General features: G+C 31.0%; 1 pseudogene; it reads left to right on the top strand.

Annotated features, from left to right (window-relative positions):
• The window catches only part of LOC119612039, a 98,373-nt pseudogene extending 73,423 nt beyond the window's left edge, over nucleotides 1-24,950 (top strand).
• The last annotated feature ends 2,610 nt before the right edge of the window (nucleotides 24,951-27,560 follow it).

Consider the following 27,560-nt stretch of genomic DNA (forward strand, 5'->3'; position numbering starts at 1 on the left):
GAAAAAGCATTTCATCATAGTTTTATTAACTTTTCTATAGAAATTTTAATCGTTGATTGACTTAAATTTTATATAGAAATATTAATCACTCATGGAGAAAGCTGATTCTATGTAACAACCGAATCGAATTTGGTCGTTTCTGAGAACCATCATGAAATACGATTGTGAAAACTAAAAATTCGTTTGATGTTACCGAGAATTTCTTTCATAGAAAGTATTCGTAAAATTTCTCTATTTTTATACCCACCATCAAAAAAGATGGGGGGTATATTGTTTTTGTCATTCCGTTTGTAACACATTGAAATATTCGTCTAAGACCCATAAAAGTATATATATTCTGGACCCTTATTAGATTCTAAAACGATCTAGCCATGTCCGTCCGTCTGTCTGTCTGTTAAAAACACGATAGAGTCTAAATGAAAGTAGCTAGAGAGCTAAAATTTTGTACAGATACTTCTAGTTGATGCTTGTTTGGTATTGAAAATGGGCAATATCGGTGCATGATTTCGCCTAGCCCCCATATAAGGCCCCCTTAAGAAAATGACTTTATCGCTCATAACTTGCTAAGCGAAGCATCAATAGCGGTGAAATTCGGTACAAACATGTTTTATGGGAACCTAAATCACTTTGTAAAATTTTATAAGGTTTAGGCCTATAAAGGATTAGGCCTATAATTGACCCATATAAAGTCCCCTTCAAAAAATGTCTTATCGCCCATAATTGGCTAAGAAAAGCATCAATAACAATGAAATTCGGCACAAACATGTTTTATGGGAACATAAATCTCTTTGTTGAATTTTTATAAGGATCGGTCCATAATTGACCCTACCCCCATATAAAGTCCCCTTCAGAAAATGACTTTATCGGCCATAACTGGCTAAGAAAAGCATCAATAACAATGAAATTCGGCACAAATATGTTTTATGGGAACCTAAACCTCTTCGTAAAATTTTATAAGGATAGGCCCATAATTGACCCTACCCCCCATATAAAGTCCCCTTCTGAAAATGACTTTATCGCCCATAACTGGCTAAGAAAACCATCAATAACAATGAAATTCGGACTGACATGTTTTATGGGAACCTAAATCTCTTCGTAAAATTTTATAAGGATAGGCCCATAATTGACCCTACCCCCCATATAAAGTCCACTTCAGAAAATGACTTTATCGTCCATAACTGGCTAAGAAAAGCATCAATAACAATGAAATTCGGCACAAACATGTTTTATGGGAACCTAAATCTCTTCGTAAAACTTTATAATGATAGGCCCATAATAATAAAATAACAAGTAAGAGTGTTATATTCGGCTGTGCCGAATCTCATATACCCACCATCAAACCGTATGCCGTAAAAGGAATGCTCCCATATAAACATCAGGGTGATGTTTGGAATATAGCTTAAGACAATTATGGACCGAGCTCTTTTGAACTAACAAAATATTAATTTTTAATATTTTGTACTGTACTTGTAATTATCAGAGTTTTCTTCATCAAATTTTCTAAAGAAGATCTCATATGTGGTGTATGGTCAATTGTTGACCTATCCTCATAACTTTTTGTAGACTGATTTTGGTTCATATAAAACTTGTTTACATTCGCTGTTCTCGCATTTTTATGCCGGCAATTAGCGTTCATGTAATTTATAAAGTGGCTTATATGGGGGTGGTAGGGTGAATTACCGACACATTCCGCATGAAATTCGGAGCGAATTTCATAACCGTATTTCATAACTCATATTTTTAAGCCAGTAATGATCGTTTAAGAAATTTTCTAAAGGGGACCTTGTATGGGCGGTAGGGTAAATTATGGACCGATCCTCCCTAAATTTAGTGGAGAGATTTTGGCACGCATTAAACTTATGTGCGTCAATTTTCGTCACTACATTAATATTTTTAAGCCAGTAATGAGCAGTATAGTTATTTGCAGAGGGGGCCTTATATGGGGGAAGGGTCATTTATGGGCCGATCCAAAAAAAATTGGTACCGAGATTTTGGCTCGTAAGAAACTTACGTGTGTAGCATTTCATCGCTTTACTCTTATTTTTAAGACAGTAATGAGCGTTAAAGCTATTTCCTGAAGTGGACCCAATAGGGGGGAGAAGGGCCAATTATGGACCTATCCATATTAAAGTTATTAAAAAGATTTTGGCTCGCGAGGAAATTAATTGTGTAAAATTTTATTGCTATATTCGTATTTTTTAGCCAATAATGAGCGTTAAAGTCATTTTCAGAAGGGGACCTTATATGGGGGGTAGGGTCATTTATGGGCCGATCTTAAAAAAAATTCGTAGAGCGATTTCGGTTCGTAAGAAACTTATTTATACCGAATTTCATCGCTATACTCGCATTTTTGGACCAGTAATGAGTGTTAAAGTAATTTTCTAAAGGGGACCTTATATGAGGGGTAGGGTCAATTATGGACCGATCCTCAAAAAATTTGGTTAAAAAGATTTTGGCTCACATGAAACTTATTTATGTCGAATTTCATCGCTATACTTGCATTTTGTGGCCAGTAATGAGTGTTAAAGTCATTTTCAGAAGGGGACCTTATATGGGGGTAGGGTCATTTATGGGCCGATCCTGAAAAAATTTGGTAGAAAGATTTTGGCTCATATGGAACTTATTTATGTCGAATTTCATCGCTATACTTGTACTTCTGAAGCAGTTATGCCCGTTGAAGCTGTTTTTTGGAGGTCCACTTGTATGGGGGCTATCCGAAAAAGTGGACCGATATTGCCCATTTTCAATACCAAACAAACCTTAACAATAGAGAATATTTATGCAAAATTTCAACTGCCTAGCTCCTCTCGTGTGGTCCCTATCGTGATTTCAACAGACAGACGGACAGACGGACGGACGGACAGACGGACGGACACGGCTAGATCGTCTTAGAATTTAATAAGGACCCGGAATATATATTCTTTTATGGGTCTATGAGCAATATTTCGATGTGTTACAAACGAAATGACACAAATCAATATACCCCCCATCTTTTTTGATGGTGGGTATAAAACATAATAAAAACTTCATTCATACGTAAATAAAACCAAAATTCCCATAAAAAATGCGTTATTCGTACTATCGAACAGAAAAATTGTGACTTTATTCGTACTATAGAGTAGACAATGCAACAATTTTGCCATTCGTATTATTGAATATTCGTAATAAAGCGTATACGTACTATTGGACGTCCACTGTATACAAGTACAATGACATTAGATGCAAATCATTATTGTATAAACCTACAAGGATAGGTCCATAATTGACTCTACCCTCCATATAACCACTCTTACAAAAAAAACAGTTATAGTTTATAAATATTGGATCAAACAAAATTAATATTTTTAATTCGGAAGAGCACGGTCCATGCTTAAGCCCTTATTAAAGGCCCACTTTCAAATATTTCCCTGATGTTCATAATAATATCGACACATGATTCAACATATATAGTTAATATCAAAGTTTATTAATAAGGATGATTTGATGGTGGGTATATAAGATTCGGACATGGCGAATATAACACTCTTACTTGTTATATATAGTCTATAGTCTAGTCTAGTCTATAATCTAGTCTATAGTCTAGTCTATAGTCTAGTCTATAGTCTAGTCTATAGTCTAGTCTATAGTCTAGTCTATAGCTAGTCTATAGTCTAGTCTATAGTCTAGTCTATAGTCTAGTCTATAGTCTAGTCTATAGTCTAGTCTATAGTCTAGTCTATAGTCTAGTCTATAGTCTAGTCTATAGTCTAGTCTATAGTCTAGTCTATAGTCTAGTCTATAGTCTAGTCTATTAGTCTAGTCTATAGTCTAGTATAGTCTAGTCTATAGTCTAGTCTATAGTCTAGTCTATTAGTCTCTGTCTATCGTCTAGTCTATAGTCTAGTCTATAGTCTAGTCTATAGTCTAGTCTATAGTCTAGTCTATAGTCTAGTCTATAGTTAGTCTATAGTCTAGTCTATAGTCTAGTCTTATAGTCTAGTCTATAGTCTAGTCTATAGTCTAGTCTATAGTCTAGTCTATAGTCTAGTCTATAGTCTAGTCTATAGTCTAGGTCTATAGTCTAGTCTATAGTCTAGTCTATAGTCTAGTCTATAGTCTAGTCTATAGTCTAGTCTATAGTCTAGTCTATAGTCTAGTCTATAGTCTAGTCTATAGTCTAGTCTATAGTCTAGTCTATAGTCTAGTCTAGTCTATAGTCTAGTCTATAGTCTAGTCTATAGTCTAGTCTATAGTCTAGTCTATAGTCTAGTCTATAGTCTAGTCTATAGTCTAGTCTATAGTCTAGTCTATAGTCTAGTCTATAGTCTAGTCTATAGTCTAGTCTATAGTCTAGTCTATAGTCTAGTCTATAGTCTAGTCTATAGTCTAGTCTATAGTCTAGTCTATAGTCTAGTCTATAGTCTAGTCTATAGTCTAGTCTTAGTCTAGTCTATAGTAGTCTATAGTCTAGTCTATAGTCTAGTCTATAGTCTAGTCTATAGTCTAGTCTATAGTCTAGTCTATAGTCTAGTCTATAGTCTAGTCTATAGTCTAGTCTATAGTCTAGTCTATAGTCTAGTCTATAGTTCTAGTCTATAGTCTAGTCTATAGTCTAGTCTATAGTCTAGTCTAGTCTAGTCTAGTATAGTCTAGTCTAGTCTAGTCTAGTCTAGTCTAGTCTAGTCTAGTCTAGTCTAGTCTAGTCTAGTCTAGTCTAGTCTAGTCTAGTCTAGTCTAGTCTAGTCTAGTCTAGTCTAGTCTAGTCTATAGTCTAGTCTAGTCTATAGTCCAGTCTATAGTCTAGTCTATAGTCTAGTTTAGTATATTTCTCATTTTATTTGGAAATTTTCCAAAAATTACTCTTTTTAAAAAAAAAACTGCCATATTTTTCAGACATTTTTTCAAAAATAAGTTTTTTATTTTTATTCTTAGATCACCCTTGATATTTGAGCATGAAAATGGAACAGGAACACCAAATGCTGATAGTATGGCAGCTCAACAATATATGAGAGATAATAATGGCATTTTAACAGCCACAACCACCCCAGGAGCTGAAAGTGGACAATCAAATCAATCCAGTGATGTAGAAGAATTACAGCATTTTGATCAAGGAAAAATGTAAATAATTCTCTTTCCATAATGTAAAAAAAAGAAACTCCTATTGTTGTTATTCTCTCCTAAAAGGATCAAACAAATGACACGTACCGCAGACCATTTGAAATCGCAAGATTTTCAAGTTTGTATAACAATTATCGAAGCACGTCAGCTGCCTGGTTTAAATATGGATCCAGTGGTTTGCATACAAGTGGGAGATCAAAAGAAATATACCAGTGTTAAGGAGAGTACAAATTGTCCTTATTACAACGAAGTAGGTTAAAGATAATAAGTTTTATACATTAAATATTTATTTCAATTTATTGTTTATTCTCTTTTTGTCTGTTTGTCTCTTTCCAAGTATTTTGTTTTTGATTTTCATATGCCTCCGGTGATGTTGTTTGATAAAATTATACTTTGTCGGTAAGTTACAGATTAAATCTATGTAAATATTATAATAATTAGTTATCGTTATGATTTGTTGATTCAATAAGAAACATAAACTATCATTTGTATAATATTTTTGAGGTAAAATGATAAATATTATATGAATATATTCATAAATGGTCATTTAGGTGTTAGTGGGTAATTAGGGTGTGTTTCTTTCTATTTAGTATGAATAATATGAACCGACAGGTGTTGAACGAAAGTGTGCTTAGAGAATTTTTAATGTGAATTGAAATGATTATAATAGTAGTAGTTAATTTGCATATTTATGTGAAAGCAATTATATGTAAATAATTATAATTTATAAAGGTTTTCGGTACCCGGTATTGTTAGGGGTTTTCATACAAACTCCTATAAACTTTCTTTGAAGAGATTTTAAAAGAGAATTTAAGGCAACTTTTCACAAATTTGAGATTTTATTTAAAACATTTGTGACCTTTCGTCACTCTTTCACATTTCCAACCTGACTGACCTCATAGTAATATTTATAAACAGTATTAAATTAAATAATTTTTATGAAATTTTTCGCCTGAATTATTTATATGTACATTTGTTATAAATTACCTTCATTTAGGGACAATTATAATGGTTTCATCAATATTTTATTATTTTTTTTTGTTTAATTTTTTTGTTTTTTTATTAAATAATATTTTCAGTACAAAAAAATAATTAACACAATAGATATTAAAGTCATAGCTGATAATTAAATTCCTGCATAACATACATATAATTAACAGAAAAATGTTTTTGAAATCATAAATTACATAAAATTTATTTAATAAATTTCATTTAATAGAGAAAAATTGAATTAAAAATCACCAACAAATATAAATTAAAAAATAATTACTAAAGATTTGAGCAATGTTAGCCTTAAATCAAAATCTTTAAACTAAAACCTCCACCTAGTCAAGATTTTGTATTTATAAAGTATTTCCTCCAATTAATTAGTTATTTATTTTTCCTCACCACATGCATTCCTGTACCTCTATAAACTAGCAGGATAAATAATTTAAAACCATTGCTATTAATAAATGTAGTGGCTAATTAACTAATTGCATTCCAACAAAAATAAGTTTAAAAGAGTGTAAATTAATTGCATTTTACATTGATGCTTAATGCCTTTTCCAGTGAAAAGAAATACGTGACTAGCAATAAATCTGAAACCTAGTTAAGACCAATCTATATGGAACACACACACTATTGTACACTACTATTAAGAGCAGTATTGAATGAAGCTTCAATGAATAAATAGACAAGACTCCATTGAAGAAGAAAGCGAAGAAGCAAAGGAAAAGAAACGGGGGGGAGAACCAGAGAAAAGGGACGAACGACGAACGAACGAACGAACGAACAACGAACGAACGAACGAAGAACGAACGAAGAACGAACGAACGAACGAACGAACGAACGAACGAACGAACGAACGAACGAACGAAGAACGAACGAACGAACGAACGAACGAACGAAGAACGAACGAACGAACGAACGAACGAACGAACGAACGAACGAACGAACGAACGAACGAACGAACGAACGAACGAACGAACGAACGAACGAACGAACGAACGAACGAACGAACGAACGAAACGAACGAACGAGAACGAACAACGAAACGAACGAACGAACGAACGAACGAACGAACGAACGAACTGAACGAACGAACGAACGAACGAACGAACGAACGAACGAACGAACGAACGAACGAACGAACGACGAACGAAGACGAACGAACGAACGAACGAACGAACGAACGAACGAACGAACGAACGAACGAAACGAACGAACGAACGAACGAACGAACGAACGAACGAACGAACGAACGAAACGAAACGAACGAACGAACTAACGAACAGAACGAACGAACGACGAACGAACGAACGAACGAACGAACGAACGACGAACGAACGAACTAACGAACGAACGAACTAACGAACGAACGAACGAACGAACGAACGAACGAACGAACGAACGAACGAACGAAACGAACGAACGAACGAACGAACGAACGAACGAACGAATAACGAACGAAACGAACGAACAACGAACGAACGAACGAACGAACGAACGAACGAACGAACGAACGAACGAACAAGAACGAACGACTAACGAACGAACGAAACGAACGAACTAACTAACGAACGAACGAAGAACGAACGAACGAACTAACGAACGAACTACTAACGAACGAACGAACGAACGAACGAACGAACGAACGAACGAAACTAACTAACGAACTACGAACGAACGAACTAACGAACAAACGAAGAACGAACGAACGAACGAACGAACGAACGAACTAACGAACGAACAACGAACTAACGAACGAACTAACTAACTAACTACGAACGAACTAACTAACTAACTAACGAACGAAAAACTAACTAACGAACTAACTAACGAACTAACTAACTAACTAACTAACTAACTAACGAACTAACTAACTAACTACAACTAACTAACTAACTAAAACTATCTAACTAACTAACTAATAAACTGTAGTCTAGGCCATAATCTAGTCCATAGTCTAGTTCTCCATCTCTATTGTCTAGTTTTGTCCATTGTCCAGTCTATAGTTTGTCTATTATCTAGTCTATACTCTACTTCATAGTCATGTCTATTATCTAGTCTATTGTCTAGTATATAGTACAGTCTTCATTCTAGAGTCTAGTCTATAGTCTAGTCTATAGTCTAGTCTATAGTCTAGTCTATAGTCTAGTCTATAGTCTAGTCTATAGTCTAGTCTATGGTCTAGTCTATAGTCTAGTCTATAGTCTAGTCTATAGTCTAGTCTATAGTCTAGTCTATAGTCTAGTCTATAGTCTAGTCTATAGTCTAGTCTATAGTCTAGTCTATAGTCTAGTCTATAGTCTAGTCTATAGTCTAGTCTATAGTCTAGTCTATAGTCTAGTCTATAGTCTAGTCTATAGTCTAGTCTATAGTCTAGTCTATAGTCTAGTCTATAGTCTAGTCTATAGTCTAGTCTATAGTCTAGTCTATAGTCTAGTCTATAGTCTAGTCTATATCAAGTCTATAGTACAGACTATTGTCTAGCCTATTGAAAATTATTCATATTTTATCTATTACCAGTTTTTCTAACATCGGTCCCACTGTTTAACACCATCATTTTAAACAGTAGTATGTGTGTTCAATAAATGTAAGAAACAAAGATAGAAAACAGAAAAAAATTCTATGAAATAAAGACAAAACAAAAAACAACGAATAACAACTTATAAAGTATTAACAAATACTTAAGTATTTATGACAATCTTAAAAAAATATTGTTGTTTAACTGAAACTTATTTATAAAACATTATAAATAATTTATTTATTTTACGTACATTAATAAAATATTATTTTATATTTATTTAACAAACAAAATATATTAAAGGTATTGCAATCCAGGAAATTTTTACGTACCGGTACTTTAGTGGGTTCATTTAAAATTGATTTGTCAACAGTTTACGATGCTCCGGGTATAAACAAAAAAATATATAAAATACATTTTTCCTTAACTTCTGTGTATTTATTATTTTTACATGTAGTTTGTTGTTTTTCAATATTGTAATTTAAATGTATTTAAATTTTTGATGATATTTCTTAGTATAGTTATAGGGGCTTAAAAGTGTTTTAAAATTGCTGATAAAATTATTAGAAATTCTTTGTCTAACTTTAGATAAATATTTAATAATATTTATTATAAATTACTTGTTGACATACAAAATGAAAACATTTTTAAACTTTTACCAGAAGTCACTTAGAAAGTCTGAGACTACGACGTATATATCTGTGAAATAGCATCTCTAATATATAACTTTGTTTTTTGATTTCTTCTATGTTTAAAAAAATTTATTTGAATGAATATTGTTGGTGTTCTTGTCTTTTCTTTTTCTTCTTCTATTCTTTCTATATTCCTTCTTTTCTTTTCGACTTAAAACCCCCCAAAACATTTATGTATAAAATTGATTTCTGTTAAAAATATAAAAAACCTGTTGAATTTTATTTCCATTACACTTAAACACGAAATAACTATTATTGTGTCAAAACTTGTAAAAAATTATAATTCAAAACAATAAGGTTTTACAAAGTCGTAATGTTTTAGTCGCAATAAACTGATTGGCAACTTTAATTGGATGTAGCAACAGTGTGGCATCAAAAAGGTAAAAGAAAAATCTGCTAAAAACATTCACCTAGATTATGCACACTACACCAAACATACACACTATAGATATAATATGGTGCACTTTTTTCAAAAATTTCAAAATTTTTATAGCACCAAGAAGGATAGCGTAAATTCGTTATATACATCGAACGATATCAAAAAAACAATTGTACGCTACAAGGTTTTCAGACTCTATGGACTATAAACTAGACTAGTAACTGGAATATAGACTAGACTATAGACTAGACTCTATACTAGACTATAGACTAGATTATAGACTAGACTATAGACTAGACTATAGACTAGACTATAGACTAGACTATAGACTAGACTAGACTATAGACTAGACTAGACTATAGACTAGACTAGATAGACTAGACTAGACTATAGACTAGACTAGACTATAGACTAGACTATAGACTAGACTAGACTATAGACTAGACTATAGACTAGACTATAGACTAGACTATAGACTAGACTATAGACTAGACTATAGACTAGACTATAGACTAGACTATAGACTAGACTATAGACTAGACTAGACTTAGGACTAGACTATAGACTAGACTATAGACTAGACTATAGACTAGACTATAGGACTAGACTATAGACTAGACTATAGACTAGACTATAGACTAGACTATAGACTAGACTATAGGACTAGACTAATAGACTAGACTATAGACTAGGACTATAGACTAGACTATAGACTAGACTATAGACTAGACTAATAGACTAGGACTATAGACTAGACATAGGACTAGACTATAGACTAGCCTATAGACTAGACTATAGACTAGGACTATAGACTAGACTATTAGACTAGACTATAGACTAGGACTATAGACTAGACTATAGACTAGACTATAGAAACTAGGACTATAGACTAGACTATAGACTAGACTATAGACTAGGACTATAGACTAGACTATAGACTAGACTATAGACTAGACTATAGACTAGACTATAGAACTAGACTATAGATAGACTATAGACTAGACTATAGACTAGACTATAGACTAGACTATAGACGACTATAGACTAGACTATAGACTAGACTATAGACTAGACTATAGACTAGACTATAGACTAGACTATAGACTAGACTATAGACTAGACTATAGACTAGACTATAGACTAGACTATAGACTAGACTATAGACTAGACTATAGACTAGACTATAGACTATAGACTAGACTATAGACTAGACTATAGACTAGACTACTAGACTAGACTATAGACTAGACTATAGACTAGACTATAGACTAGACTATAGACTAGACTATAGACTAGACTATAGACTAGACTATAGACTAGACTATAGACTAGACTATAGGACTAGACTATAGACTAGACTATAGACTAGACTATAGACTAGACTATAGACTAGACTATAGACTAGACTATAGACTAGACTATAGACTAGACTATAGACTAGACTATAGACTAGACTATAGACTAGACTATAGACTAGACTATAGACTAGACTATAGACTAGACTATAGACTAGACTATAGACTAGACTAATAGACTAGACTATAGACTAGACTATAGACTAGACTATAGACTAGACTATAGACTAGACTATAGACTAGACTATAGACTAGACTATAGACTAGACTATAGACTAGACTATAGACTAGACTATAGACTAGACTATAGACTAGACTATAGACTAGACTATAGACTAGACTATAGACTAGACTATAGACTAGACTATAGACTAGACTATAGACTAGACTATAGACTAGACTATAGACTAGACTATAGACTAGACTATAGACTAGACTATAGACTAGACTATAGATATTTATATATCTCTATAGTCATTATCCAGACCCTTGTTTTATACAATATTATAGGTGAATGCATTTAATAATATCTTTTTTTCTTTTCCACTATATTAATATAATGTAGCTTTAGTTTTTCCAAACCTTTCTGTCTTCTTATTCTCTAAATTTCGAATAATAGTTCCCTCATAATGCATCCATTTCTTATTGCAAATTTTTCACAAGCATGACTTTATTTAATAAGGCCTGCAAATTTACTCTTATCTTTCTCTGTGAAATAATTAAACAAAAATAATTATAAAATTTGTCTCACCCTATTAAAAACAGATCATCAATTCTATCATAAATGGGCCTTATTAACGGATCCCGAAGATTTCTATAGTGGCCCTAAAGGTTATTTAAAATGTGATATTGGTATCATTGGCAAAGGTGATACTGTTAAAGTGCCACAGAAATCGGAAAAAGATCCAGATGATATCGAAGCGTAAGTTTTTCTCTCTCAAACTATATTATACTCTAAATTATTATATCATCATTTCAGAAACCTTTTATTGCCGGATGGTGTACCTATAGAAAGACAACGAGCTAAATTTATAGTAAAAATCTATAGAGCTGATGGTTTGCCTAGAATGAATTCTTCCATAATGGCTAATGTTAAAAAAGCTCTTACAGGAGAATCTAAAGATTTAGTTAGCCCCTATGTACAAGTTTCATTTGCGGGTCTAAGTGGTAAAACAACAGTAAAGAAAAATGCCTATGCTCCGGTATGGAATGAACAATTAGTATTTACCGAAATGTTTCCACCATTATGTCAAAGAATTAAGGTAAAATATTTACTAAAGCATTGATATATATTTTTGTCACTAAATGTTTTTTACTTACAGATCCAACTTAGAGATGCCGATCCCATGAAACCTTCTATTATCGGTACACATTATATAGATTTAAAACAAATCTCCAATGATGGTGAAAAAGGTTTCTTACCCACCTTTGGTCCCTCTTTCATTCACCTGTATGGTTCTACACGTGACTACAGTCTCTTAGATCAACATTCCAATTTGAATACCGGTCTGGGGGAAGGTGTTAGCTACAGAGCCCGCTTACTTATAGCCATACGCACTGAAATCACCGATAACATCGAAATAACCACCGAAAAGAATGTTGAACTTGAACCCACCCAACTAATATCCGAATCCTCCTATTCACGCAATGAAGAATTCTTTTTATTTGGCTCTATTGTCGAGGCCTCTATGATCGACAAGAAAATCAGTGATAAAACCGTATTCTTTGAACTGAGTATGGGTAATGCTGGCAATTCACTGGATGGTCATAATGAAAGTTTTGCTACTGCTTTGGATGATGGTGAAGATGGTTGTGTATTAGAGACGGTGGATACAACATCGTTTAGTAGCACTACTAATGCTTGCAAACCCATATCACATGATAAGAATCATTATTATTTGCCATATTGGGATTATAAGCCCTGTATGGATGTTAGATGTACCTTGCCGGATTTAAGGAGACGCATGTATAACAGTAATATGTTGTCGAAAATGGCAGAGAAATTTGTAAGTAGTTTTGGGGGAATGATACAAAGGTCAATGAGAGTAATCAATTAGCTACTCAGAAATTTTGAATAATATCATTGGCTGCAATCCATTTGTGAAAGCGTTAGCTCTTTAGTCAGTGCAAAGACTCATTGGACCTGCAAGAGATCAATCTTATAATATATAAAATCACATGTAATAATGCTAGAGTTTGGTTCTGAACACATTAGTAGGTTAATATTTTAGTTAGTTAGTTCGTTTCGTAGTTAGTTAGAGTTAGTTAGTTAGTTAGTTAGTTAGTAGTAGTTAGTTAGTTAGTTAGTTAGTTAGTAGTTAGTTAGTTAGTTAGTTAGTTAGTTAGTTAGTAGTTAGTTAGTTAGTTAGTTAGTTAGTTAGTTAGGTTAGTTAGTATTAGTTAGTTAGTAGTTAGTTAGTAGTTAGTAGTTAGTTAGTTAGTTAGTTAGTTAGTTAGTAGTTAGTTAGTCGTAGGTAGTTAGTTAGTAGTTAGTTAGTAGTTAGTTAGTAGTAGTTAGTTAGTTAGTAGTAGTTAGTTAGTAGTTAGTTAGTTAGTTAGTTAGTTAGTTAGTTAGTAGTTAGTTAGTAGTTAGTTAGTTAGTTAGTTAGTTAGTTAGTTAGTTAGTTAGTTAGGTTAGTTAGTTAGTTCGTAGTTAGTTAGTTAGTTAGTAGTAGTTAGTACAGTTAGTTAGGTTAGTTAGTTAGTAGTTAGTTAGTAGTTAGTTAGTTAGTTAGCTTAGTTAGTTAGTAGTTAGTTAGTTAGTTAGTTAGTTAGTTAGTTGTAGTTAGTTAGTTAGTAGTTAGTTAGTTAGTGTTAGTAGTTAGTTAGTTAGTTAGTTAGTTAGTTAGTTAGTTAGTTAGTTAGTTAGTCAGTTAGTTAGTTAGTTAGTTAGTTAGTTAGTTAGTAGTTAGTAGTTAGTTAGTTAGTTAGTTAGTTAGTTAGTTAGTTAGTTAGTTAGTTAGTTAGTTAGTTAGTTAGTTAGTTAGTTAGTTAGTTAGTTAGTTAGTTAGTTAGTTAGTAGTTAGTTAGTTAGTTAGTTAGTTAGTTAGTTAGTTAGTTAGTTAGTTAGTTAGTTAGTTAGTTAGTAGTTAGTTAGTTAGTAGTTAGTAGTTAGTTAGTTAGTTTAGTAGTTAGTTAGTTAGTTAGTTAGTTAGTTAGTTAGTTAGTTAGTTAGTAGTTAGTTAGTTAGTTAGTTAGTAGTAGTTAGTTAGTTAGTTAGTTAGTTAGTTAGTTAGTTAGTTAGTTAGTTAGTTAGTTAGTAGTTAGTTAGTTAGTTAGTTAGTTAGTTAGTTAGTTAGTTAGTTAGTTAGTTAGTTAGTTAGTTAGTTAGTTAGTTAGTTAGTTAGTTAGTTAGTTAGTTAGGTTAGTTAGTTAGTAGTTAGTAGTTAGTTAGTTAGTTAGTTAGTTAGTTAGTTAGTTAGTTAGTTAGTTAGTTAGTTAGTTAGTTAGTTAGTTAGTTAGTTAGTTAGTTAGTTAGTTAGTTAGTTAGTTAGTTAGTTAGTTAGTAGTTAGTTAGTTAGTTAGTTGTTAGTTAGTTAGTTAGTTAGTTAGTTAGTTAGTAGTTAGTTAGTTAGTTAGTTAGTTAGTAGTTAGTTAGTTAGTTAGTTAGTTAGTTAGTTAGTTAGTTAGTTAGTTAGTTAGTTAGTTAGTTAGTTAGTTAGTTAGTTAGTTAGTAGTTAGTTAGTTAGTTAGTAGTTAGTTAGTTAGTAGTTAGTAGTTAGTTAGTTAGTTAGTAGTTAGTTAGTTAGTTAGTTAGTTAGTTAGTTAGTTAGTTAGTAGTTAGTTAGTTAGTTAGTTAGTTAGTTAGTTAGTTAGTAGTTAGTGTTAGTTAGTTAGTAGTTAGTTAGTTAGTTAGTAGTAGTAGTTAGTTAGTTAGTTAGTAGTTGTTAGTTAGTTAGTTAGTTAGTTAGTTATATTATGATTCCGAAACCTGCGAACAAGAACTTTCATAGTATAACAACCCATCTACAATTATTTTAAAACGGTTAATCTTATCTAGGAGGATGGTATAAATGAAACGAAACGTCTAATAGAGGACGAAGATCCTAAAGCTGAAGTACGTCTACGATCCATTCTAGAAGATTTAGCATCTGCTGTCTGCGCTATCAAACAATAACCAAAACGAATTCTATGAGTGCTGGTAGCGGTAAACTAAATTGGATAAAGAGCGCATGAAGTTGTGTCTAAGAGAAATAGTGAGTAGCACCAAGTATAGCTAAACTAGAGAATAACTTAACGATTTTATCGTTATAACAGGAAAGTTTAGGAAATTTAGCACGCAATCTAAGAGCATTGGTGACGCGCAGCTCTCTCAATGAACGCTTTAAACAGGCTCAAAGCTATATGCAAAACTGAAATTCCTTATTGATGATGTGAGTTTTCCCATCTAACTATTCAGATTATAGGTTCTTATATGTACTGCATTTCAGCCACAACATTCTCTACCCGACATATTCCTCTGGATGATAGCGAATGGCAAACGTTATGCTTATCACCGTATGTCCGCCCGCGACCTTATTTACTCGCTTACCGATGAAGAGTGCGGCATACATTGTGGCAAGGTACAAACGATATTCCTTACGTTTACCGGGTAAACAATCAACGGGACCAGCTAGTTGGTTTATACAAGCCAAACTTTCCATTTATCTATGGTTGGGAGTGGTAAATCATAAGGGTCATTTCTTTGATGGTCTACCTATTGGATATGATTTATCACATGAACTGAGAAATGCTGAGAGGCCTGGAGCCATGGCACCCAATAATATACACTATTTAGAGAAATCTGTAAGATAAACTTAATCGAAATGGGAAAAACTTAATAACTTTTACAATTTTCAGACTTTTCAACTAAGAGCTCATATTTATCAAGCCCGTTCTTTAATAGGCTCTGATGCCTCCGGCCTGAGTGATCCTTATGCCACGGTTTATATAACAGAATTTGCCAAAACTACACAAGTCATCGAAGAAACTCTTAGTCCCACTTGGGATGAATTATTGGTGTTTGATGAAATATTAGTTTATGGCACTAAAGATGAAATCAAGAAAAATCCTCCTACCATTATTATAGAAATATACGATCAAGATAAGGTGGGCAAGTCAGAGTTTATAGGAAGAGCCATTGCCCAACCTAGAGTTAAACTTAGAGAGAATACCTATATAACACCCACCTTGGAATGGTTTGATATTGTTAGGGGACCAGATAATGCCGGAGAACTGTTGGCTGCTTTTGAAATGTTGGAACTAGGTTCCACCGATATGCCTCGTTTAACAGAACCTAAAAATGTTTTGGCAGAAGTGAAAAAAGAACGCAATAATATACCCCACAGAATACCATATTTCCAGTGCCCAAAGAAGTTCGTCCAAATCTGGCTAAATTCGTTTGGAAGTGCTCTTCTGGGGCCTAAGAGATCTCAAGAGAGTACATCTAATGTCTGTCGACAAACCCCGTATTGACGTGGAATGTTCAGGCAAAATTTTAAGTTCCAATATTATACAGAATGCCAAGAAGAATCCCAATTTTCCCAATATGTTAAAATCGATTGAATTGGAATTACCTTTAGAAGAAATGTATGCTCCTCCCATTACCATAAGATGTGTAGATTGCCGTTCTTTTGGCCGTTACACATTGGTGGGCACTCATCAAATAACTTCAATTCATCGTTATCTCTATAAACCACCTCCTAAAGAGGATATAACGAAGTATAAAACAATTGGTGGTCAAATTATTTTTATCAGCTCCTTTCAATGAGGAAAGTCTTCATAATTTGGTGGATGGTTATGGTATGCAGCCCATGTTGGATTCGCTGCAACAGGCCAGCATGAAGGATTTCTATGGTAATCGCCGGTCGTCATGTGATCAATTTACTTTGTATGGAGCGGCATGTGTTACTAAAATGTAAGGTGATTTCGACAACATGAACAACATATAGTCCAATCTGGGCTATATATATATCCAGACAATGGAATAGGCCATAGTCTGGGCTATAGTCTAGTCTATAGTCTAGTCTATAGTCTAGTCTATAGTCTGGACTATAGTCTAGTCTATAGTATGGACTATAGTATAGTCTAGTCTATATTCTGGACTATAGTCTAGTCTATAGTCTGGACTATAGTCTAGTCTATAGTCTGGACTATAGTCTAGTCTATAGTCTGGACTATAGTCTAGTCTATAGTCTGGACTATAGTCTAGTTTGGACAATAGTCTAGTCTAGTCTATAGTCTGGACTATAGTCTAGTCTAGTCTAGTCTATAGTCTGGACTATAGTCTAGTCTATAGTCTGGACTATAGTCTAGTCTATAGTCTGGACTATAGTCTAATCTATAGTCTGGACTATAGTCCAGTCTATAGTCTGGACTATAGTCCAGTCTATAGTCTGGACTATAGTCCAGTCTATAGTCTGGACTATAGTCTAGTCTATAGTCTGGACTATAGTCTAGTCTATAGTCTGGACTATAGTCTAGTCTATAGTCTGGACTATAGTCTAGTCTATAGTCTGGACTATACTCTAGTCTATAGTCTGGACTATAGTCTAGTCTATATTCTGGACTATAGTCTAGTCTATATTCTGGACTATAGTCTAGTCTATATTCTGGACTATAGTCTAGTCTATAGACTGGACTATAGTCTAGTCTATAGTCTAGTTTATAGTCTGGACTATAGTCTAGTTTATAGTCTGGACTTATAGTCTAGTTTATAGTCTGGACTATAGTCTAGTCTATAGTCTGGACTATAGTCTCGTCTATAGTCTGGACTATAGTCTAGTCTATAGTATGGACTATAGTCTAGTCTATAGTCTGGACTACAGTCTATAGTCTGGACTATAGTCTAGTCTATAGTATGGACTATAGTCTAGTCTATAGTCTGGACTACAGTCTATAGTCTGGACTATAGTCTAGTCTATAGTCTGGACTATAATCTAGTCTATAGTCTGGACTATAGTCTAGTCTATAGTCTGTACTATAGTCTAGTCTATATTCTGGTCTAGACTGTAGTCTAGTCTATATTTGGTCTGGACTATAGTCTAGTCTATATTCTGGTCTGGACTATAGTCTAGTCTATAGTCTGGACTATAGTCTTGTCTATAGTTTGGACTATAGTCTTGTCCATAGTTTGGACTATAGTCTTGTCTATAGTTTGGGACAATAGTTCGGACTATAGTTTGGACTATAGTTTGGACTATTGTCTAGTATATAGCCTGGACTATAGTCTATACTCTGGACTATAGTATAGTCTGTAGTCCGGACTATAGTCTAGTCCTGTCTAGTCTAATCTATAGTATAGTCTGCATTCTGGACTATAGTCTACTCGATAGTCTGGACTATAGTCTAGTCTATAGCCTGGAATATAGTCTAGTTTGTACTATAGTCTAATATAGTGTAGTCTATATAGTGTGGACTATAGTCAGGACTATAGTTTGGACTATATCCAGGACTAAATTTCATGTTCCCCTTTTATTTCACAGGGTTGAAAAAGCAAAATTCCAAAAAGAAAACCTCTCGACGAGGCAGGCAACAAAGAAAATCATCTCATGCAAGAACAAGATTCAGACGATGAATTGAGTCGTGATTGGTGGACAAAATACTTCTGGTCCTATGAACGGCTAATCGACAATGCCAAAGCCGAAAAAAGCACTTAATCACACTGAAAAATATTTAACACCACCGCCATCTCAAATTACACAAAATTCCAATAAACTAGGAGCAAAGGGTGCTAAATTAGTGCAAAAATTAAGTCCCAAAAGCTATGACAGGCATAGGGCGCAATAAGCCCGATTTTAATAATACGACGAATATGACTAAAACAAAACCCCTCAATAGTACAACAGCATTATGTCAGGTAAGTGGTCAAACGAATTCGTCTAAACGACTTCGTAGTGTGGCACGTCGTGCTCCTCACTTTCAGATATATCCCAACGACTTGGAGTCTCAACCGGAATTCAACAATTTCCGTGAATGGCTACAGTCGTTGCCTTATATAGAGGCAAGAAAACGGGAGATTCTACAGAGGATGAAAATCGCACAGTGGGTTTTTCAAAGGGACCATTAAGGTATATCGTCTACCACCACCCCAAGGGTGTGTAGATTATCCTATACCCAATTTGCCAGCCAATGAACCCATACATGTGCTAGTGAGGGTCTATATAGTTAAGGCCACCGATTTACATCCCATGGATCTGAATGGTAAAGCTGATCCCTATGTTGTTTTACATTTGGGTAGTAAAGTATTTCGGATAAGGATAACTATGTTAGTAAACAGCTGAATGCCGGTGTTTGGTAAATGTTTCGAAATAGAGGTTACCTTTCCTCAAGATTCCATGTTGACCGTGCAGATATTTGATTGGGATCTAGTGGGCTCGGGATGATTTGATAGGCGAGACACGCATAGATTTAGAAAATCGTTTCTATAGCAGACATCGAGCCACTTGTGGTTTGGCCTTAAGATATGAAGAGTAAGTATATCGAGAAAGTTACCTTCTAAAGTTTGCCTCTAACGTATATTCTTTTACTTTCAGTTTGCGGTTACAACCAATGGCGTGATCCCATGAAACCTACGCAAATCTTATCGAAATTATGTAAAGAAAATAAATTGGATACACCACATTATTTTCAAGATCGCGTGGCTATTGGCAAGTACTGTATGACTTTTCTCCGATGAGGAGGTTATAGCCTGGAATGGTCCAGTACTTGCCGTAACCGCGATGAACATTTAGCATTAGCTTGCTTACATCGTTGGAGTGAAATACCCGGTGTGGGTTGTAAGGTAAGATCTTCGTGTGGTGTGGTATTTTTTTCGACCATCTAAAAAGGTACGAAGATAGTTTGATAATTAACTGCTAAGCCTGTTTTGAAGGCATTTCTTTTAGTGTTAGGTTTATGATTTATACTTTGTTAACAAAGAATTTTGAAATCAAAAGTTACCATTCCACTTTGTGAACAAAGTTTAACTTTTTTTAATTTATTTATTCTCTTTTTTATAGAAAAATTTTCTGGACATTTCTCTTTTAGAGATAATTTCCGGAACATTTCTCTTTATATAGAAACTTTTCTCTTTATAATAGAATCGTTGCTTAAACTTTCTCCTTTAAAAAGAATTCTGAATATTGTTTATTTTCCATAAAATATTTTTGGAAAAACTGTATTTTTTATAGAAAATTTCTCCACTTTATAGAAAATTTTAAAATAATTCTCCTTTTTATAGAAAATTGTGGGAAATTCTCTGTTTTTTAAGAAAATTTTCTGAAATTATCTCCTTCTTTATAGAAAATATTCAGAAATTCTCCATTTTTTTATAAAAAATTTTTGATAAATTTAGTTTTATTGAACATTTTCGGAAAATTTCTCTTTTTATAGAAAATTTTCTTAAAATTTCTCTTCTTATAGAAAATTTTTGGAAAATTTCTCTTGTTATAAAAAATTTTTGGAAAATTTCTATTTTTATAAAAAATTTTTGGAAAGTTTCTCTTGTTATAGAAACTCTTTGGAAATCGTCTCTTTTTATAGAAAATTTTCGGAAAATTTCTCTTAAAGAAAATTTTCGGAACATTTTCTTATAGAAAATTTTCGGAAAATTTCTCTTATAGAAAATTTTCGGAAAATTTCTCTTATAGAAAATTTTCGGAAAATTTCTCTTATAGAAAATTTTCGGAAAATTTCTCTTATAGAAAATTTTCGGAAAATTTCTCTTATAGAAAATTTTCGGAAAATTTCTCTTATAGAAAATTTTCGGAAAATTTCTCTTATAGAAAATTTTCGGAAAATTTCTCTTATAGAAAATTTTCAGAAAATTTCTCTTATAGAAAATTTTCGGAAAATTTCTCTTATAGAAAATTTTCGGAAAATTTCACTTATAGAAAATTTTCGGAAAATTTCACTTATACAAAATTTTCGGAAAATTTCTCTTATAGAAAATTTTCGGAACATTTCTCGTATAGAAAATTTTCAGAAAATTTCTCTTATAGAAAATTTTCGGAAAATTTTTCTTTTTATAGAAAATTTTCGGAAAATTTTTCTTTTATAGAAAATTTTCGGAAAATTTTTCTTTTTATAGAAAATTTTCGGAAAATTTTTCTTTTTATAGAAAATTTTCGGAAAATTTTTCTTTTTATAGAAAATTTTCGGAAAATTTCTCTTTTTATAGAAAATTTTCGGAAAATTTCTCTTTTTATAGAAAATTTTCGGAAAATTTTCTTTTTATAGAAAATTTTCGGAAAATTTCTCTTTTTATAGAAAATTTTCGGAAAATTTCTCTTTTTATAGAAAATTTTCGGAAAATTTCTTTTTTATAGAAAATTTTCGGAAAATTTCTCTTTTTATAGAAAATTTTCGGAAAATTTCTCTTTTTATAGAAAATTTTCGGAAAATTTCATTTATAGAACATTTTCGGAAAATTTCATTTATAGAACATTTTCGGAACTTTTCTCTTTTTATAGAAAAATTTCGGAACATTTCTCTTCTTAAACTTAGAAAGGTTTCGAAATAGTTCTCTTCTTATAGAAAATGTTCAGAAAATTTCTCATTCAATTTATTTATTGGTTCCCTTTAGCCACTTTTATTTTTTATTATTTAATTTCAAGTTAATTATCAAACTATCTACGTATTTAAATGTTTTGTATATGTTTTTGCATTTTTTCTCTACTCTATTTTTATCTTACTCTACATTTTTTATCTATCTAAAAAAAAATCGAGAATTGATGGATGTTTTAAGGCAATACTTTTTCCAAAATTTTATTCCTTTTTTTTATTAAATGTTTATTCCGATATTGTCAAATTCAAAATCGTATTCCCATACTAATTTTTAATCATACAAATTTTTCAAGATTGTTCCCGAGCATATAGAAAGTCGTCCGCTCTACAATCCCGATAAACCAGGAATAGAACAAGGTAAAATAGAAATGTGGGTGGATATGTTTCCCATGGATATGCCGCTACCGGGACCAGCTGTGGATATATCACCGCGCAAACCCAAGGCCTATGAATTGCGCATTATAATATGGAATACAGATGATGTGGTTCTAGAAGATGATGCCTTCTTTACAGGAGAAAAAATGTCCGATATTTATGTTAAAGGGTAAATTTTTAAAATTTCGAATTTTAATTGGTTTTGAAAACATTTTTCCCCATATATTTAGATGGCTTAAGGGTCCTCAAGATTGTCAATCGACCGATATCCATTATCGCTCTTTAACCGGTGAGGGTAATTTCAATTGGCGTTTTATTTATCCCTTTGAATTTGGCGGCCGAGGAGAGAATAGTGTTGTCTCGCAGAGAGTCCTTATTTAGTTGGGATGAAACTGAAGTTAAAATTCCAGCCAGATTAGAGCTACAAGTTTGGGATGCTGATCATTTTCGGCAGACGACTTTTTGGGTAGGACTAAATAAATGAAAAAGAAATTCAATATCTAAACTTATATTTGTATTATCTTAGGTGCCATTTCCTTCGATTTGAATCGTTTTCCACGCGGCGCTAAATCTTCCAAATTGTGTACATTGGATATGTTGAAAACCGATAATGTACCCACTGTGAATATATTCAAACAAAAACGAGTCCGAGGTTGGTGGCCCTTTTATATTAAGAAAAAATGAAGAAATGGAACTGACAGGCAAAGTCGAAGCTGAATTTCATTTATTGACTAAAGAGGAAGCCGAACAAAATCCTGCCGGTCATGGACGCAATGAACCCGATCCATTAGAGAAACCAAAGTAAGTTATTTTTCTTTTTTGTTTTTTCTATAGAAAATTTTCTCATTTCTATAAAAACAATTTTCGGAAAATTTGTCTTTTTCAGAAAATTTATCTTTTCTATAGAACTTTTTCGGAAAATTTGTCTTTTCTATAGAACTTTTTCGGAAAATTTGTCGTTCATATAGAAAATTTTCGGAAAATTTGTCTTTTTATAGAGAAATTCTCTTTTCTATAAAGAATTCTTGCAAATTTATCTTTTCTTTGTGTTTTTTGTCTTTTCTGTAGAAAATTTTTTGAAAATTTGTCTTTTCTACAGAAAATTTTCGGAAAATTTATCTTTTCTATAGAAATTTTTCGGAAAATGTATCTTTTCTATAGAAATTTTTTGGAAAATGTATCTTTTCTATAGAAATTTTTCGGAAAATTTATCTATTTTATAGAAATTTTTCGGAAAATTTATCTTTTCTATAGAAATTTTTCGGAAAATTTATCTTTTTTATAGAAATTTTTCGGAAAATTTATCTTTTCTATAGAAATTTTTCGGAAAATTTATCTTCTCTATAGAAATTTTTCGGAAAATTTATCTTTTCTATAGAAATTTTTCGGAAAATTTATCTTTTCTATAGAAATTTTCGGAAAATTCTTCTTTTCTATAGAAATTTTTCGGAAAATTCTTCTTTTCTATAGAAATTTTTCGGAAAATTCTTCTTTTCTATAGAAATTTTTCGGACAATTTTTCTTTTCTATAGAAAATTCCTCTTTTATATAGAAAATTTTCCGAGAATTCCTCTTTATAGAAAATTTTCGGAAAATTGAAATTTTTTATAGACAATTTTTGAAAAATTCCTCATTTCTATAGAATATTTTTGGAAAATTCCTCTTTCCTAGAGATTTTTCCGAAAATATCTTTTTTCTATAGAAAATTTTCGGAAAATTCCCCTTTTGTGTAGATAATATTCGGAAAATACCTTTTATTAAGAAAAACGGAAAGTTCTTCTTTTTCGGAAAATTCCTCTTTTCTATAGAAAATTTTCGGAAAATTTATCTTTTTTATAGAAAATTTTGGAAAATTCCTCATTTCTATAGAACATTTTTGTAAAATTTCTCTTTCCTATAAAATTTATTTTTTTTTTTGAAAATTTCTCTTTTCTATAGAAAATTTTTTGAAAATTTCTCTTTTCTATAGAAAATTTTCGGAAAACACCTCTTTTGTTACGAAAAATTTCGGAAAATTCTCTTTTTTATAAATATTTTCAGATTTTTTTTTTTTTTTTGTAGAAAACTTTCGGAAAATTCTTCTTTTCTATAGACATTTTTCGGAAAATTCCCTTTTTGTATAGAAAATTTTCGGAAAATTCCTTTTTTCTGTAGAAAATATTCGGAAAATACCTCTTTTCTTAAGAAAAATTCTTTTTTTATAATTTTTTTCAGAAAATTTTCTTTTTTTGTAGAAAACTTTCGGAAAATTCTTCTTTTCTATAGACATTTTTCGAAAAATTTCTCTTTTCTATAAAAAATTTCGGAAAATTACTCTTTTCAATAGACATTTTTTGGAAAATTCTTCTTTTCTTTAGAAAATATTCGGAAAATTCCTCTTTTCTTTAGAAAAATTTCGGAAAATTCTGTTTTTTATAAATATTTTCAGAAAATTTTCTTTTTCTATAGAAAACTTTCGGAAAATTCTTCTTTTTTATAGACATTTTTCGGAAAATTTGTCTTTTCTATAGAAAATTTTCGGAAAATACCTCTTTTCCTAAGAAAAGCGGAAAATTCATTTTTTTGTAGAAAATTTTTGGAAAATTCCTATTTTTCTATAAAAAAAATCGGAAAATTCTTTTTATAGAAAATTTTCGTAGAAATGACTCATAAATATATAATTTTACTAATATTAAATTTAACTTATTTGCATCTTCTTCCAGTCGTCCAGATGCCTCCTTTATGTGGTTCGTAAATCCCTTAAATCCATACGTTATATAGTCTGGCACAACTATAAATGGGCCATACTGAAGGCTCTCCTGCTATGCGCTGTGGCATTATTCTTTGTGCTGTTTGTCTACTCAGTACCTGGTTATTCAGTTAAGAAAATACTGGGTGCTTAAATTGTGGAACTAAGTAATTTTTCTAAAAAGAGTTAGTAAATTAAATTATAAAATGTTTTAGAAAAGTTTCATTATAAGGGAGTTATTAATAAACATTTAAAGCTAAAAAATTAAAGCATATTTTCAAGGTTTAATTATTTTAAATTATGTTGCATACTTTCAGAAGCAAACATATTTTTGAGGTAAAAATAAAATATTCTTTTAATTAACAATCATTTTATAAATTCCTTTATAAATGAAATGGTTTTTAATATTTTTAAAACTCACTTAACCAATATATTATTATAAATAGTAATTAATAAAATTAATCTTAAATAATGAATGCTGGTAAAAAAATTTCTACAAGAAGGTTTAAATTGAAAATAAGAAAACAGAGGGTTGTACCTGATTTTGTTGGTAGTTGTATACACACACAGTTAGATTACTAAACAATAGATTAATAAATTTCTTTCAGTTTTTTTTTTTTTAATAACTTCTACATAACCTAAGATTATACTATAGTTCTTTTGCTAAAAAAACACACACAGGTTTTCAGGGTACTAGCAACTAGTGATTGGAACAAAAAGTGCAAATAATAAATGTGTATAGAAGTAAGAGAAATCTATAAGAAAATTGTTAAAATGCTCAAAAATTATATTAAATTTAATAATAATTTCTAAAAATTAAAACAAAAATTTGGTTTTAAATTATGAAAAGGAGAATGTTTACTTTAATTAGAATAAAAAATAAAAGTAATTCTATATTTTTTGAATATTTAGACAAATTTTAATTAATTTTAAAAATATCTTCATGGTGGCGTATGATTAATATTAATTATGCTAGTAATTGCTAAGAAATCTTGTAACTTTAAAACTATGGTAGATTTTGAAATTATTCAAAAGGATTGTAATAGAAAACATATTAAAGATTCATATGCAATATTAAGTTATAGCTTCACATTCTTAATACTTAAATATTTGAAATCATATAAACTATGAAATGTTCGAAGGAAATATTCTCTAAATCCAAAATAACGTATTTTTATCCGAAAATTTAAATTTTGCTAAATAATGGAAAACTATTTTAAATACTTATAGTCTTACAAAAGTAATTGTTAAAAACTTATTTCCATTTTCAAATTTAATTTAATGAAAATCAATCAATAAATAAACTTAAAATCTAAACAATGTATATTAAAACAATCAAATTTATATAGTTGTATTTTTTTAAAAATGGAAAATTTTTTCCCACAAACTAAATTTTTCCAATTATTCCAAAATTAATTAATTAATTTAACATATTGAAAAAAAAAAATCGTTGTGCCACAATTATTTATTGCAAAATTGTATGTGTATATTGTATTGTTAAATGTAGGTAATATTGTATAATTTATTAATTTGTTTAAATAATAAAAATTTCCAAATTGTTAACTAATCTTTAAAACTTTGCAAATTAATTAGCAATTATATAGAAAAACACACTATTAAAATTAAAAAGAATTTTTTGCTCAAAAAAGAATTTTCGTTAAAAAAAATTACTTAACTTAACAAAAAAATATCTTTTAACTTAATTATTAGTGTAAAATATTTAAATTTTATATATTAACATAAACTAATTTATTTATAATTAATGTTGTTATTTATTTTAAAAAATTTAATTAATAATAAAAAAACTTGAACCAAAATTGGAAAAAAAAACATTTACTGAAAAATTAAAGAGCTACTAACTAACTAACTAACTACTAACTAACTAACTAACTAACTAACTAACAACTACTAACTAACTAACTAAACAACTAACTAACCTAACTAACTAACAAACTACTAACAACTAACTAACTACTAACAACTAACTAACTAACTAACTAACTAACTAACTAACTAACCTAACTAACTACTAACTACTAACTAACTAACTAACTAACTAACTAACTAACTAACTAACTACTAACTACTAACTAACTAACTAACTACTAACTAACTACTAACTACTAACTAACTAACTACTAACTAACTAACTAACTAACTAACTAACTAACTAACTAACTAACTAACTAACTAACTAACTAACTAACTAACTACTAACTAACTACGAACTAACTAACTAACTAACTACTAACTACTAACTAACTAACTAACTACTAACTAACTAACTAACTAACTAACTACCTAACTAACTAACTAACTAACTACTAACTAACTAACTAACTAACTAACTACTAACTAACTAACTAACTACTAACTAACTAACTAACTACTAACTAACTACTAACTACTAACTAACTAACTAACTAACGAACTAACTAACTAACTAACTAACTAACTAACTAACTAACTACTACTAACTAACTAACTAACTAACTAACTAACTAACTACTAACTACTAACTAACTAACTAACTAACTAACTAACTAACTAACTACTAACTACTAACTAACTAACTACTAACTAACTACTAACTAACTACTAACTACTAACTAACTAACCTAACTAACTAACTAACTAACTAACTAACTAACTAACTAACTAACTAACTAACTAACTAACTACTAACTAACTAACTAACTAACTACTAACTACTAACTAACTAACTAACTAACTAACTAACTAACTAACTAACTAACTAACTAACTAACTAACTAACTAACTAACTACTAACTAACTAACTTACTAACTAAAATATATATTTTTATTTATAATGAAAAACCGGTTAACCGTTTTTTCTGAATTTGAAAAATATCACCGGTTTTTTTTAAATTTCAACTATTCG

This window comes from Lucilia sericata, unplaced genomic scaffold, assembly GCF_015586225.1.
Source record: "Lucilia sericata isolate MDLA Ls3-8-SP2 unplaced genomic scaffold, ASM1558622v1 Contig001586F_arrow, whole genome shotgun sequence".
NCBI lineage: Eukaryota > Metazoa > Arthropoda > Insecta > Diptera > Calliphoridae > Lucilia > Lucilia sericata.